Source organism: Rosa chinensis, chromosome 3 (genome assembly GCF_002994745.2).
Source record: "Rosa chinensis cultivar Old Blush chromosome 3, RchiOBHm-V2, whole genome shotgun sequence".
Classification (NCBI taxonomy): domain Eukaryota; kingdom Viridiplantae; phylum Streptophyta; class Magnoliopsida; order Rosales; family Rosaceae; genus Rosa; species Rosa chinensis.
This window is the reverse complement of record NC_037090.1, coordinates 5,442,013-5,459,742: the sequence shown is the minus strand read 5'-3', so window position 1 is coordinate 5,459,742 and position 17,730 is coordinate 5,442,013. Positions and strand designations below refer to the sequence as shown.

Here is a 17,730-nt window from a genome sequence, read left to right as displayed (position 1 = left end):
TCATGCCTTTACATGCTTTTACTACGTTTAAGCATGCCTACAAATATATCACACTTAATATGCTTTTACATGCTTCCATGACTTTAAGCATGCTTACAACTTGCGTCAATTTTAGTAGCACACCTACTAAGCTTACATACTATCGCTATACCTTAACATGTCCCCATGATCCTTAAGCATGTCTACAAAAATACAAAATGTTATTAGCAACTTTACTACAAGTACATGCTATACAACTATGCCATGCTTCTATTTAATTGTAACTCAATTAAATAAACATGTGATGCTTACTTAGACTAACTATGCCATACTTATTTGTTATCCATGCAATTAGCAAGGTTTACATGTACACTATATGTAAAATATTTTGTCTAGCCTCTTGGCCACCATATTTTGTCAAAACCTCCCCACGGGAAGGAAACCTAAACGGGTCTAAAGGCTCCACTAGTCTATGGTTCACGACCAACTGCCAAGCGGTAAGGCAACACCTCATAATGACAATGACCGCTACGCGGCATTGCAATCAAGTTTTTCTCCTCCGAGAAAGAGTAAAGGGACCGGTTAACGTAGCCCACGGCAGCCATTGATCTGGCTATTAACCCCCAACGCTTGGGTATCAAAGATTAGGTTCACTACCTAACACCTATTGCTCATACGCAGCTCCCCTTATCAAACAATTTTTCGACTATACGGAGGTCTATAGCCAGGAGTTGGGGAGTCCTTGAAGGGCCTAGCAGGGGCCCACCCGAAAGGGCATAAGCGTTCGCTCTGACCAATTCTAGATGGATGACGCTCTTGCACTAATTATGCTCGCAATATGGCACAAAGCCACGCTTTGGTGTCAACTCCGCTGAAAACCCTCCTTGACTGGGGACTTCGGGGACTTGTACATACAGCCCAGCATAATTAGCAACGGTTATGCTCATGCCACACAGCATCACCTTCGAGCTACCCGTTAATGCCTCAGCGGCATCCTTGAGCTTTCACGCTCTGCCTCAGCGGCATCTCCGAGCTTTAACGTTCTCACCTTAGCGGCATCATCGAGCTTTCGCTCACGCCTTCGCCGCAACCCCGAGCTTCCGCTCACTCCTTAGCGGCACACTCGAGCTTTCCGCTCATGCCTTTGCGGCAACTCGCCTTCGTGGCACCCCCGAGCTTCCTTTCATGCCTTCCCGGAAACTCACAGCTTCCACTCATGCCTTCGCTGCAACCCCAGAGCTTCCCGCTCTCGTCTTTGTGGCACCCCCGAGCTTCCCTTTCACAAGCTTCCGCTCTCGCCTTCATGGCACCTCCGAGCTTCCCACTCATGCCTTCCCAGCAACCCCAGAGCTTCCCGCTCTCGCCTTCGCGGCACCCCAGAGCTTCCGCTAACGACTTCTCAGCATCCCTCGAGCTTCCCTCTCATGCCTTCCAGGCAACCCTCGAGCTTCCCGCTCAGGCCTTCCCTGAAACCCTCGGGCTTCCCACTCACGCCTTCCCGGCAACCCTTATGCCTTCCCGGCACCCCCGAGCTTTCACGCTCTTGCCTTCCGGCATTCCTAACCTTTACACTCATATCCACTCAACATCATACACATTAATGGAACATTGAATTTTTCTACCATTTGTCGCTCGCGACAAATCGAATTCTTTTCGCGTTCCATTAATACGAGCGACAACCAAACAAACACAAGCGTTTGCATATTCATCATTCACGAATTACAAACGCTTGCCTTCATGGCACTCATGCGACTTACACCAAGTGTAACCTCGTCAAACTCGATCTCGTTCGTTTTCTTGCACGCATCACGGATTTATCATATGCAATCCGTTTACTCACAACTATATGTGTTCTCGAGTATCATGCACCTCGTACATTATATGCCAATGCATATCAGTGCAACTCACATACGTTGCTGAATACAACAAGCATTCTCCATATGCGTCATTTTGTCTTTATTGTGCAGGTTAACGAGTCCCTTCTTGCTTATGGAGTTCGGGGACTTGTAGGGGCTCTGTGCCGCCCGGTTACTTATGCTTGATGACTTCATGATTATAACTCCCTAACTAAGAAACTTCTCTTACTTGGGGACTTCGGGGACTTGTAGATACCTCTCACTATGCATGGAGGATTTGCTACATCACCAAGCATAAGTAACACCCTCTTTGGGACACCCACAAGCCATGATGAGGCCCAACCGTGACATGCATCCCGTAGCCCTACGTTCAAGCTACGCTACGGTACATGCTTTATAGACTAGAATAGTGATTTCTACATCTCACATCTAAGAAAATGTAAAGGAGATGGTTTCCTTCACCTATAAAAGGAACTCTCCTCACACTCAAACATCACTCCATTACACACTTTGTAATCCCAAACACACATAGTACAATATTCAAGTGGACGTAGTCTCCCGCTAAGGCAGAGACGAACCACTATACTTCTCGTGTGTGCGTCTCTCTCTCTAAAGCTAACTAGAGACCCCTCGAATCTCTAATGTTAACAATTGGCATTAGAGCAAGTTCACCCATTGAGTCATCGGGTCACCTACTATTCACTGTTTTTTAGTGTATATTTTCATTCTCTGGGTCACGAAATACACTGTGCTCGTGACCGAGAGGGTGAAATTAATACTAAAAAGCAGTGAATAGTGGGTGATCTTGTGACCCAACAGGTGAACTTGCTCTTAGTACGTGTTTGACATAATTTAACTATTCCTATCATCCATTCTAAAAATAAAAAAAACTGTTCCTATCATCTAATAAGAAACATCTAGTTTTTTTAACTTTTGTTGTTTGTCCCAATATATTATTATCTCCCAAGCCACATATACCCAGAGTCCCACACTTCCTTCAGAGAATATATGTACTAAAGTAGTGCCACGAATGGTATTGGTTAGTGTGTAGGTTTATTATACAACAATATTGTGATTGACATTGCTTTAAAGAATCAGATTCAAATTTGCTCACCACCAATACTTTGGTGGTGATACCACCACTCAATATAAAACTGTCATGTGTTATAAAATATAATTATAGTTAATCATAATGTTTTATTAAACAAATAAATTTAAGTATTAAATTAATTCTACATGACGTGGCAAGTTTTAATTGAGTGGTGATATCACCACAAAATAAAAATGGTGAGCAAATTTGAATCCCAAAGAATCTCATTCTTGGATATCAAGACATTACCCGAATCTATGGAAGATTTATCTTGTGAGCAATACTCTACCACATATTTGTGTTATATATAACAGGGTTTGTACCAACATATTCATATTGTCCCAGTAGTTTCCTTTCCACCTAATTTGTAGAAAGCTTCTTTTGTCCATCCCAATGCTCCCCAAAAAAGGTTCTCAAAACTTGTCACACCCCAAACTTGAGGCATGATTAAAGTGATGGATTAAGTCGAAAATGTAAGTTTGCTAGAATTTTTTTTTTTTTCCAACCTGAAGACATTTAGAAGGAACTAAAGACGTAACCACCAAAATTTTGGTTGGGTTGTCTTTAGAGGAAGAAACATTTTATTAGCAACAATGATGGAACTTGAGAATTAAAAATCTCATGAAGTTCAAATATATTTCCTTTTCAAAGATCTAGAAGAATATGTACAAAGCTTGAAACACAACTTTAACATAGCACTACACTTTGTACAAGCAAGTTTAGTTTCAAAATCATCCATCACTTATAATATCGAAAGCTGCACCAGGTTATCACTTCATAGCCAGCCAACTATTCTACCACCTCGCAGCTTGATAACCACAACGTCAAACAGCTCCAATCAAATAAGACAAGGCATCCCAGCCAAGAGAACAGATGTATCTGATCAATAAATAAAGCACGACCAACGCACCAACACAAAGTAAAACCAAGCAATCTTCCACTCAAGAAAGCTCCAGAATATCACTTAAATGTCCACTCATGGACTACCTGAAAACAACAAGACTATAGGGAATGAGCTTCACAAGCTCAGTAGCTAAGACAAAACAATTTTTATAACTAAGTTTCTAACCCAGCATGCACCAGAAAGTGAAAGACAGAAAACATGCTTTTAATTACTTTTTAGCATCAGAAAAATAACTACAAATTGAGGTTAAAGCTCAACAGTTGCTGCTGCATTTGTGAAAGAAAACCAGAGATCCAAAGTAATATAAATTGACAAGGAAACAATACTCAAATATTTATCAACTTGAATAAGTCACTTTGATATAAATAACCACAAGAGAAGAAGGCTGTAATTAAAGACCACTTGACAACAAGTCCAGTAGATAAAGAAAACTCATTTGAATTCAGATAGGAATAACGTAAAAACCATAAAGCCTTTTTCTCTTCAAAGAACTCTTTAGGAATCTCTGAAATCCTTTCTTTCTCGGCTATAACTTTCCAGAACAGAAACTGTTTCCGAAATACTGAAACTTGGATTCTCAAAACCCTTAAAATCCTGGTTAGAGCCCATTGCTCGTATTAAGGCCACCGAGCACACCCCGTACAAGCGGATCCTAATCAGGTTTTGGGTCTTTCACCCTACGGAGGCACAATCCCTACTTAACTTTTCCCGGGCCTAACCAAAAAAAACCATTAAGAATTCAATCCCTTCTTTCCATGAAACCTTTCTGTTTCTCCAAACCAAACTGATCGTTCAAAGGATTTTCAATAAGAACTCGAAATCCCTTTTCAAACTGTAATAGGAAGCTGCCCAGAAATGGCACTTTAGCTTAAATCTGTTTTCTTTCAAGACACAGAACTTTAATATATCAAGTTCTTTTTGTGAGGATCAAATCAGTAAGTACACATAAGCTTGGAGTTTCAAAGTAACACTTGATCAACATTGCTATAGACAGACCTTTAGCAAAAGGAGATATATAGGATTCATAAGACTGCAAGTAAGGCATTTCAAAGAATAAGACTTTGTTTTCAGTAAATCAACAACGGAAAAAGATGGTTAAATTCATGTTTGACCCAAACCTCTATAAGGAATTTCCGCATTTTCAAGGAAAGATTGAACAATGCAGAATCAATATATATATATAGCATCGTTGCAGCAACCAAAGCTTTAGAAGGAGAGAACAAGACTACCAATATAGTTTCTTTCATAACAATGTCAAAAGACCAGGAAAAGAAAACGATCGATTAGCAAGAGCCTTTACTAGTTGGAGAATTACTGATCATTCAAAATGACATATTGAAGATCAAGAAGAAATAATCAAGGACAACAGACATTGGTTACTTTATAAAAGCTACCAACCATGATTATATAGAAGATTGAGAAGGGAATGAGGCTCTAACAAGAAGCATATGTAAAAGAAATCAGCTTTTCTGGTGTTATAGCGAAATGCTCAAGTTATCTATATATATAATGATGAGCAAAGATACCAACTGAAAAAGAAACAAAGATGTAGAATTTTGCGAATAACAAGGGACATGATCAGGGAGTAAAATTTGATCTCAAGTAAATAATCCATAGAAAATTTAATGAAAAGCCAAATCAGTAAACATATAAACCGTGTATGTTGAAGTAATGGTTGGTTTCCATAGGCATAGCTAAACCTTCGATGAGATACAACAAAGGAAAAGTTTACCCGTACTTTGATTCAAGTAAATTCCACAATTTGAGAAGCTTTGTTTCAAACGTTGTGCAAGGTAAGTCAAAACATCATTCGTAACATTCAAAGGGTGTAGAAAAGAGAAAGAAAAGAACTTTGTTTTAATATAGGCCCAATAATGAAAGTTTTGGTTCCAAGTTTGCTTCAACGAACTTGATACAAGAGTGTATTTCAAATAAGACTTTTCATACTAAAACACAACGTCATATGTACCAAATTGAGAACTTGATACGAGAAAGCATTTAAGGAAAAGAGTAAAATTGCGAATATAATTTGCTGTGCACAGAGTAGAGAATTTCTGCAAGTATGGCTCAAGTGCTAGTTTCAAACAGCTTTTTCATTTGAGCAACAACTTTTAATAGGCAAACACATGATGCAGCTTTATTTACCGTAAAGCTTTGTAAGAAGAAAACACAAAGAATACTATAATTTATGTTCATACTTCGAACAATTCCAGCAGATTATGGCTCAAAGGCTTGTTCCATGGCAATGTCCAAAGACCAAGAAACAAAACAAACAAGTAGTAAGAACGTCAAATATAATGCTGATTGACCATTCCAGAATTTCATATCATAAACTACACAAACATTCCAAAGAAGAATACTTTTACCATAGGAATTCGATCAAAACTCAACTTGGTACATCATTGTCTAAACATACAGTAAATTAGTAAATCGGTTGTTAAAATCCTTGTATGAAAAGGAGTGGAAATGTATTGGAATTAAATCCAAAAACAAACCCCATTTGCTTCAAAATTTTACTAGAACAGTTTAGACAAAAAAAAATGTACTTCAAACCAAACTTTCCAAAGTTAAGCTCGAATTCAGTCCCACAAATCACCCTTTAAATAAAATCCTTTACTGATTGCAAACAGGACTTAGCAAACCAAGATATCATGATCATAAGAAGTAAGGACGTTTGGTACTTAGAATTTGTTTACCCAACATATAATTGCCGATAAAAAACAAAGTAAGACTCTACATAGAGACATATGTATTAGTACTAAAACAACCAAAGTTCCGCCAATTTGTAATCATAACATAATCTCATAAGAATTCGTAGAGAAAATATCTCATATCAATCACACCCAATACATACGAGATTAGAATCTAAGCTATAAAGAAAATTTTGTCCTCCCTACCTCAAATCTTACATGTCAGCAGCCAAACGAACCAAGCAAAAGCCAAACCAAGCTCAAATGCAAACACCCAGCTTGTACCGTAGAAATCCAGTCATGGAAAGAAGCTCCATATAGAGGGAGAATTTCATATTCTTGAACAATGAAAACTCACGGTTAATTCTCCTCTCTTTTGTCTTGGTAATTAGCTAGTAGTTGGTTGATTGTCAATGAGAAAGTAGACACATTGGTACCAAAAAGGAAGAGTACGTGTAGAGTAAAGGAGGAGGAGGAGAACGCGTGTCTGGTTTAGGCCTCATCAATTGGCCCGGCCCATTGTTAGCGTGCTTGGGCCGGGCCGGGCCTTACTCTATTTTTAAATAGTAGCGGGCCGGTCTTTATTGTAAATTGAAGGATCCAATCCCATCCATTTTATGTGATAGTCCGAGTGGTGAACCCTCCACTCGGACTATCACATAAAATCCATAAGACTTGAACCTCAGAAACCAACACTTGTGGAAACTTACAAATAACGGGAAAAAATAAAGAACCAATGAATAAATATATGTGGAGCAAGGTAGGGGAACACCATTTTGTAAGCCTAGATAACGACAAAGTGATCACATGCTGTACTATTGTCCATAAGAAAACGCTGCTTTTGCTAAACTCTCACCCAAATAACGAAACTGAGGGTTCACCACTCGGACTATCACATAAAATCCATAAGACTTGATAATGCTGGAGTGTTTACATTAACGGCCCGCCATTTTATAGGATAGTCCCGCCATTTTGTAAGCCCATCCATTTTATGTGATAGTCCGAGTGGTTTCTGAGCCCATCCATTTTATGTCATCATGGCGAATATGATTCTGAGGTTTGCCATGTGTTCGCTGGCTTTGATGATTTTGACTAACATGTCATCCACGTATACCTCTATTATCTTGCCAAGGTGCTCAGCGAACATGGCATTCATCAACCGCTGATAAGTTGCACTGGCGTTCTTCAAACCAAAAGGCATGACATTGTAACAGTATAGGCCATTGTCGGTGGTGAAGGTGGTGCATTCCTGGTCGCCGGGTGCATCTTAATCTAATTATAGCCGGAGAAAGCTTCCATCATGCTGAGCAGCTCGTGTCCAGCGGTTGCATCGACTAGTTGATCAATGCGGGGTAGTGGGAAGCTATCATTGGGACATGCCTTGTTAAGACCTTTGAAGTCGACACACATTTTCCACTTTCCGTTAGGTTTCTTGACCATGACCAGGCTGGAAATCCACTGGGGATAATTGACCTAGTGCATGAACCCAATGCCCTGCAGCTTGGCGACCTCTTCCCCTATTCCATGATATCTCTCTTCATCAAAGGCCCTTCGCCGCTGCTTCACAAGATAGAAGGATGGTTTGATACTCAACTTGTGTATGATGATCTCAGGGGAAATGCCCGGCATATAAACCTAGGACCATGCAAAAACAGCGGCGTTGTCACATAGAAACTGTGTGAGTTTAGCCGCTACCTCTGGGGCTAGCTAAGCACCGATGCTGACCATCCGCTCAGGGTGCTCGTCGGATATGCTGATAACCCTCAAAGATGTCTCTGGGTTGACAGGCTCCTTTTTTACATATTTCTCCTCGTCATTCCAAGGGTCCTCAAAAATGTTTGGTCCCGGAGTATGGTTTCCTACTGTTAAGATTTCATGGCGGCGCGTCGATCGTGCCACATTCGTTGAATAACATTCCCATGCCAGTTGTTGACTTCCTTTCACACATCCTGTCCTGTTGGGTGTGGGGAACTTCATGAGAAGCATGTATCCGGCTATGATGCATTTGAGCTTGTTGAGTGTCGGTCGACCAATGATGTCATTATATGAGCTAAAGCAATCGACAACGATGAACTATGTATGTATTTTCGTTGTACATGGACTAGCGCCGATAACTAGTCTCATGTAGTCAGAACTGAGTAGCTGCGTAACGTCACCGGATAAGCTGAGCAATGGCTCATGATCCTGGAGTAATTTTCTATTCCGCAGGAGTTGGTTATAGTAACCATTGAATATGACATTGACAGCGGATCCGCTGTCAACAAGGACCCTTCCCACTAACCATTTATCGAGCATGGCGTCGATCAAGAATGGATCGTCTTGGGGAAGATGAACTCCGCGCTCCTCCTCCTCGGAGAAGGTGATGGGTTCCTAACCAGATTTTGGGAATTTTGCGGATCTCTCATAGAGGATGTTGCAAACTTCTTTGGGGTGGTTAGCGCGTGCATAGCGCTTTCTTGCCCTATGAGACATGTTGGTGATTGGAGCACTGCCGTAGATGGTGTTGATGCGCCGCATGGGTTCGATGTTGGTGACCACAGGTGGCGGTTGGCGCAGCTTGAATTGTTCCATCTTGCCATCACGGTATAAAGTCTCAATAGCCGTTTTGAGAGAATTGCAATTATTGGTGTTGTGACCGTTGTCCTCATGGTATTTGCACTACTTGTGGGTGTTCCTGGGCTTCCCCACCCTTGGGTATTTTCTTGGGGGTGGTGGCGGAATCTGGTCCTTGCACTGGTCGTATATCTCCTCATACGAGGCTGTGAGTGCTGTAAACACTGCGTACCGCTGGGAGGACTCTGTCTGTTTGTTACTGTTATCCCCATGGGATGAGCGGTTGCCCTTGTTGTAATGCTGGTCCTTCTGCCGCTTGCTCTGGTAGTTGCCATATTGCCACTTTCTCTTCTTATCAGTTGGCGACGTAGCAGAGGTTTTGTTAGCGGTCTCCTGATGGCTGGAGGAGGGCTGAGTGGACTTTGTCGGTGTTGGTGGTGATGGTGGGGTTTCTTCATATGTGACGAATTCTGCCTGTGCATGTATGACTGCCTCGCCCATGACGTGGTCATACACGGCATTTGGATGATTATAATTGAGGTGATAGAGAAATGGCCCCTTGAGGAGTCATTGCTTGAAGGCTGCTAATGCCATTTTTTTGTCAAGATCGCAGCACTGAGATGCTGCCGCCTGCCACCTGGTGACAAATGCCTTCAATGTTTCCTCAGCGCCCTGTTTGACATTGAACAACTAACTTGTGTTGTGGTGTCCGTCAGCTAGCAGAATGAACTGGGAGAGGAAAGCATTTGATAGTGCATTGAATGAGTCGAAGGATCCATGTGGGCATTCAAAGAATCAGCTCATTGCCTCACTGTCTAGAGTTTCGTTGATCAAGTGGCAGAGGGTGGCGTCATCAAATCTCTTGTTATTAGTGACTTTTTTGAAGGTGTCCATGTGGACGAAGGGGTCAGTCATGCCGCTGTAATGTGACATCTTTGGAGTCTTTGCATATGCTAGGCTGACGGCCTGCAGAATCCTAGCGGTGAATGGCCCTGGCCTGGACGCAAAGAGCGGATTTGGTGTTGACGCTGGGGCGCCTACCTCCGCCCGGATTAGCCTTTGTTCTAATTGTTGCATCCTTTCCAAGATTAGGGCGGTGGCTTCACCAGTGGGCCCCTCCTGGAGGTTCGGCTGCGCCAGCTCCCGCCTAGGGGCAGGTGGATTACCTTCAGTTTTGGCCCTACCTGCAGAGCGGTTGGTGTGAGGCTGTGACTCCGCTTTCTACTCCAACATTAGGCAGGGCAGGGGTGGGCCCATTCCCAATAGTTCTAGTAGGTTCAGCGGTACCTGCATTTGTATGATTGATACGGGTACCAATCCACTGGTGTTGGGTCAACTACGTCTGGTGCTTCGCGATTGTTCACTCTACGCTGAGTTAGCGTTTGCCTCCAGTGCCTTCTTCAATTCGTCGAATTTTGACATCAGCGTGGCCACTTGCTTTTGGTTCTCGGCCTTCACCACAACAATTATGGGCATTTTTGTCAATCTTCTTTTGTGATGTCTATTGAGTTGTATGTTACAATTCTCTTTTTTGGGTTTTGGCTTTATCAGGAACTGATATAACTCACTCTCTAACTCTTCTTTTACTTTTCATTTTTCTATTTTATGATGCATATTTAGTATGATGCAATATTGTTCGTGGTGTTCAGTTTTGATTTGGCTTCGAAGAGATTCTAAACCCATGAGCTCCTATGGCTTTCTGACTCTCAAGTATTCTCATGGGTAAACTACATCACTTATTTACACACTCTCTTTCTAATTTTGTTAGTCTCTTCCACCTTCCAATGACTTGAACCTCCTAAAAGCTCTGTTTTCAGGCTTCCAATGATAAGAATATGCTTGGAGGATCTTTATAAATGACAAAGCAGCTGAAGATAAGGTAGAGGATAAATAAACATGTAGGTTTTTCCTAGACATCACACATATACTTTTTTGCCTTTTAATTCACTGTTTGGTTTGCAATCAATTTCTTATACATGTGATGCTTTTGCATAATATTCTAGTTGTTTCAAAGAATTACTCAAGGGTTACCTTGAAGAGACTTGCAGAGCTGCTGTGTCTAAGTATCCAGGTTTATAATTTGTATTTATTCCTATAGTAGATACCATTATTATTTTTGCATGTCATGCATTACAAGTGATTGTGTTTGCCTAAGTTCCCCTACCTTGCTCCACATATATTTATTCATTGGTTCTTTATTTTTTTTCCCGTTATTAGTAAGTTTCCACGAGTGTTGGTTTCTGAGGTTCAAGTCTTATGGATTTTATGTGATAGTCCGAGTGGTGAACCCTCAGTTTCGTTATCTGGGTGAGAGTTTAGCAAAAGCAGCGTTTTCTTATGGACAATAGTACAGCATGTGATCACTTTGTCGATGCATCAACCAAAACTATTAATATTTAACTGGTCTGCATAGTGGTTGGATGTGTCCACAAATTCTCTTTGCATTATGTGCAAAAAAATGACGTATGAACTAGTCTTTGCATATGATGGTCTAGTATTCAACATTCCTAACGAGCAAGATTAACATAGTGTGTCACTAAACACGAGACCCTTATTCAGAAAGGGACGCTCGTATGATGAGTTGAGGATACGGCACATCATATTTTGACATGGGTATCCCAAACAGTCATAACATAACAAGTAGTTGCTTGAATCAGTTAGAAGCTAACTGATTTCAATTTATCCAATGTATGCTTCTGGCCACACATTTAGAGGTTATGCAAAGTTATTCCACTCATTTTTTCTAGTGGTTTCAACGTGATAACCGCTAGTTTGAATATCCTTAATACTCAATAACATTCTTCTGAAACGTAGAGATAGAAGGTCTCATTAATGGTAAGTTCACTACCATTGGACAACATAAAGTGGGATTTGCCATAACCCTCTATCAGGTTGGGTTAGTCTGAAATAGTTGTCACCGAGGTATGAGTAGGCAATAAGTTTAAAATATCTTCGATCACGGAGCGTACCATGTGTGTCGTAGCACTATCAGGAAAACGACAAATTTCCCCACAGAACATTCCTACTCATTTATTTAATTCAATAGATCACATGTATAAATAATTTTATTGAATTAAATATATTCGAACATAACCACATTTTCAAAATCCATAATAACCCATAAAACACCAAAAATAATCTGAAGATTAAATTATAATTCATTAAATAAATATGGCACAAGTGCCAATCATATCCATGTTTTTTTTATTTTACGATCCTCGATCTATCTATTAGCAACTTGGAATTCAATGAACTCTCTGGTGGTATCCATAGGAAATTATCCTTTAATGAAGTTGATCTTTCGAGTTTTGGGACTGGCGTAATACTTTACAGCTTGCACTATTGCACAGCAGGTGCGGGACCAGTGATCAGTTCCTTCATATAGATAGCACAGATCAATTCTAATTAAGATTCTAGGGGCAATAGGCACGTCCAGTATTCGCTAATTATGTCTTGCTTCACGCAACTAAATTGTCGAATTCATATAGTTTCTTCTAGAGGCTTCTAATTGGTAAACTTTGATATTAAAGAATAAACAATCATGGTAAGCGCTTTTGAGGAAAAATCCTTAAGCAACTAATAGGAACTTTGAATTCTACAACATGGTATGAAAAATCATATTAAACTTGTAAAATTTACTGGTTTTATCATGTGTGGTGAAATTATGAAGGAAACTTCAAGTTTCTTAAATGACATTATCAAAACTACAAGTTCGATTTATGTATGAACTACTGGTTCATTTATGAACTATTGGTTCATTGGGTACCTGCATTTTCTACACATACATTCTAGTGCAAAAATTTAGACAAGTAATAAAATGAAATTGAATGCAGCAAATAATATCAAAAATTGCATAAATATGAATCATGAATCAAATGTTGATATTAATTTCATCCTACTAATTTAACATATTAATTGTCACACAATAATGTGAATAAATGCTTCTAGCAATTAATTACACATTAAATATGGTGAATCTATTTACAACAGTCATAATGACAAAGTAGTTAGAGTGCCTTATTGACTGGGTTCGAATCTCGGTAAAATAAAATTATTTTTCCTTTTATTTGGTTTTGCTGGACCAAAGAAGGAGTGAGCTTGATAGTGAAGCCTACGGGACTTGGTCTGCAAGCTTGTGACCCTATCTTTTATGCGTGAGTCAAAGGGTGTGTGAGACATGCTGGGCTGCTAGGTCCCGCAAAGGGAGAGTGGGCTTGCTGGGCTCAGACTGGTCTGCCAAGGAATGAAATGTTATTAATCAACCCTTTTGGTAACTCCAATTGAATACGACAAGGTAAGGAATGATGAGGTTTAGGTAGAGCGAGGCTCACTTATGTACAGAGCTTCATCTGAACCATACCTAAACATCGAATCCAACTGGATGAGCCTAGTTAGAGAAGATTTATAACCATTGCCATGGCGACACATGGCGAGCTTCTGTGCTAGCTTTGTAGCTTGGGCCTGAGCTTCTGACTCGGGTTCGTTGTTGTGACTTTGAGCTTGATTTGAGCTTCTAACTCAGCCACATTTAATATTCGCCATCATAACATAGAAAAAATCAATATATCTTATTAAATCATAACGAGCCCATAATGCTTTTAGCATAATGAATTATAATGACATAATTCAAATTTCTGCAACTGAAAATTAAGCCCATAATTCGCATAATATACGACATTAAAATGTAATAATAAAGGATAAATTACAAAATTATTATGATAATTATTTTAGATGAATGTGAATCAAAACCAAAACATAGATTGATCAAATGCTAATTAAATGGCATTGAATGTGCTTCTGGCAGATAGTAAAATGAAATGGAAAAAGCGTTGGGATGCGGCACACTATACTTGGGTTTGAATCCCAGAAATGGAAAAATCCCTTTTTGATTGGAAAAATCCCTTTTTGCTTGTTATCCAGTATTATTGGACCAAATGGAGGCAGATTGCTTGTTATTGTTATTTGGTACTACAGAACCAAATGACATATTGATGCATTCCATTAAGCAATTTGAACTCATCATGATTCGACTGCAGTCCAAGAAAACAAAAACAAAAAAATCTGTACATGTAGAGAACTCTCTCTTATAGAGATGGGATCATAAATTACAATAATATCCCTAGTTGGCTAATTACAAGAATGCCCACTAAATAATAACTATTTACAACAAAAACAGAAAAAATATGTATATGTAATCTCCATCTATTACAACGGTAACTGTCCCCGACGAGGGTTTTCTCAAATATGGCAGTTAGAAATTTAAAAAAAAAAATATATATATATATATATATATATTTATATATACACACACACACTAAAAATATATTTTTTTAAAATAGTGTAAGGTTAATTTAAGATCAAAATCATTATTAAAATTTCATAATTTATAAATTATATTTATAGGTTTTAGACCCTTACTTGGCTTTCTACCCAGTCCATACTCTTCAAGAACGGTAAGTTAGTATAGGCGAGAGACACTTCTCATGCCTCGAGGGAGCATTTCACAACCCTCAGTATCTGCCGCCTCTCTAAGTAAGTCAATTCAAAGGATTGGAGAACTACGACACATACACAAGTGTTAGAGCCTATATCAAACTAGTATAAATCTAATGCAAATGAATACAAGGGGGCATAAACCTACTCAAGGGCTGGAAATGACAAGGCATAGGGGGAAAATTCTCATTTCGCCACTCTCTACCAACGATCATAAACCCTACCTCTCCATTACTTTTAAACGCTCCATACTTGGCAGTCTTTATTGTCACAATTCATTCTCAATTCGTGCCTATAGGGCGGCGATGATCTTGCTCATTTGGAGTAGCAGACGCGTGTTTGGGCGGGTGGAGGTATGGTTGCGTTAGTGGTCACAGTTGCATTGGTGCTTGACATTCCAGCCATGTCGAGTACAGGTTAGGGTGGTGGCGCTGTACCGAGTTGGCTGAGGAAGAGGAGTGAGTTAAGGTAGATCATTTGCGGCCCTGTGCTCGTGCTTCCTGGTGTGGGGCCAGCGAGGTTTCCAGAAATTTCTACTCTGGGCGAGACGAATGTGCCAGCTAGGCCTGTACCCGGGTCTGTGGTTGGGACGGCCCCAAGTGTTAGGACACCACCGATGGTTGGTATAAGGGTCTCTTGTTGGCGGACCCTGTCTAGTGCCTCATTATTCGCAACTCTCATCTGGAGTGCCTCGCGGAGAATGCAGTTCTGGTTTGCCATATTTTCAACCTCTCGAAGGGCTGCTGAGACCGTCACTCGGCCTTGGCCTGAGCACGCTTCTCCATGAGGTCGCATCTCAAGTGTGGTGGTGGCATCTGTCATCATGACCGAGCGCGCTTCAGTATTTGAGCTGAGAAACTCGAGCATGCGTTGGACCACACGGGTCATCCTTTCGTGGGGCTTATCATCGTTATGTGTATCGGGGGTGTTGGTAGCCATTGGTAAAGTGTGTCGTTCTGCCAGCAAGGAGCGAAGGGACTCCTTCTAGCACCAAATGTTTTAGCTGTCCCGAGAGGGGTTTGGTCCAGCTAATTCAGGGGGTGTCTCGACCTACCACTATCGTTATAGGTCTCGCTTATCTGTAAAACAAGCGAAGGTCAAAGGGAAGACCGGGTGTGCCGGCCTTCAACGCACCGATGCCTAAGTCAGTATCGTTATAAGATAATGATAATGGAAAGCGATAGTAAATAATTACCTCTTTTGGTCGTTAGAGATGACCTTCATGCAGTGGGTTCATAGGAGCTTGGTTTCATTTCCTTCGGTGTGGGACATTTGGGTTTCCGATACCGCCCCAAGGGGTATCGAGATCCCCAGCTGAGAGCACTTTCCTTACTTTGTGATTGCTAGACAAGCCTTGTGCTTTCGGTACTTGTGCATGGGAGGTATATGTATACCAACACAATCGTTGTCGCATTTCTTCTTTGAGTACTGCAGCTTGTAATAAGCATTGAACTTGTGATGCATGGGGAAGCGAACCTACCCTAGCGACACTCTAAATAACTGCAATACCGCGAAGCTGCCTCAGGGTATTTAGCAACACTTGGCCAACAGTGATATTGAGTCAGAAAAGAATGTACTACCAAGGAGGAAGCTGCAGCGACAACCCACACCTAAATTGGTAATCATAAACGGTTGCCTAACCATATTCTGGTGACTCGCTACCTCTCCTTCTCACAATAGGCTCAATAACACTTTTTTGGAATCCTCCAATTTACTCTAAAAGCCTCTGTCATGCTATTTCCAGGTCGATCAATTAGGAACCTATCGCGTAGCCACCACCTGCCATCCCTCCCTCTAGTGATGAATCCAATTGGCATTTCCTCCTCACCTGAGCTCGCCTCTTCCCCTCCCCTATTGGCAGTCTCGTTGTCGAGTTCCTCAACCCTCTCACCTCCTTTTGATCTACCAGCTCGTTTGGGAGCCATCACCTCGATCTGCCAAGAGGTATCGATATCAATTAGTACCTAAACTCTCTCCTCTTACAATTCAATTAATTTTGTACCTAGAAACCTACTTTACCCAAACCAAAACTGTTTCAAACCAGCTCTCCACATACAAATCATATCAAAAGCCCAGAAATTTTCCTCAACTTAGGCAAGTCAGTTTATGACTAAATGTCAATACTTGTTGCAAATTCCACTCCTGTGGCGGTGGCGGTGGCGGTGGCTCTTTGTGATCCAATGACTGCTTTTCTACATACGGTGATTGTTCACATTAGCTTCTTTATGGGGTGTTTTAGGATTTGTTTTTCTATATTAGGTTTTTCTTTAGGTTGTTTCAATCCCTTCTCTATCAAGTTAGGGTTTAGGAGTCCTGGTATTATAATGGTGCTAGGTTTACACTATGCCAGAAAAGCAATCAGACGACAGAGGAGATCTGTCGTCTGATGAAAAAAAAATTTGTTGTCTAGTACGGTGCCATCTCTTGGGGGTATCAAACGACAGATTTCCTCTGTCGTCTTATATTTCAGACGACAGAAATTTGTTAGGTCATCTGTTGTCTGATGAAATCAAGACATGAGATTAGTGAATTCAGACGACAGATAAATGTGATGTGATCTGAAAACAAATAACAGTTCCTTGTAATTTCTATGATCTAATGCTTATTCCAAAGACAGAAAAATGGTCATTTATGTTGTCTGAAAGGACTTATAATAATAGTTTAGTGTTGTTTTATTCAAATTCCAATAACAGTTAACTGTCATTAGCATTCAGTTCAGATTACATTTATCTATTGTCTTTAGTAGCCTACAATAACATTTATCTGTTGTTTCAGTGCACAAGTAACAACATATTTTTTGTAGTTTCTGTTGTTCTTAGATATGTCTAACAACATATTTGGATTTCATTTTGTTGTTGCTTTTTATTTCAGATGACAATTTTCTGTTGTTTGAGTGCACAAGTAACAACATATTTTTTCTTGTTTTTGTTGTTCTTAGATATGTCCAACAACATATTTGGATTTCATTTTGTTGTTGCTTTTTATTTTAGATGATAATTTTCTGTTGTTTGAGTGCACAAGTAACAACATATTTTTTCTTATTTTTGTTGTTCTTATATATGTCCAACAACATATTTGGGTTTCATTTTGTTGTTGCTTTCTAATTCAGATGACATATTTGTATTCTCATTGCGCCACAATTATGTAAATCTGGAAACCACCCAA

The 17,730-nt window shown here is 40.3% G+C and overlaps 1 long non-coding RNA gene across 1 annotated transcript; it reads right to left on the bottom strand.

The window, feature by feature from the left end:
- Positions 1 to 3,522: 3,522 nt before the first annotated feature.
- Positions 3,523 to 6,940, bottom strand: LOC112193757. Its single transcript, XR_002934010.2, has 2 exons — positions 6,727 to 6,940; positions 3,523 to 3,912 (listed from the first exon to the last, which is right to left on the bottom strand). It is a non-coding gene; the product is annotated as an uncharacterized LOC112193757 (long non-coding RNA).
- Between the last annotated feature and the right edge of the window lie 10,790 nt (positions 6,941 to 17,730).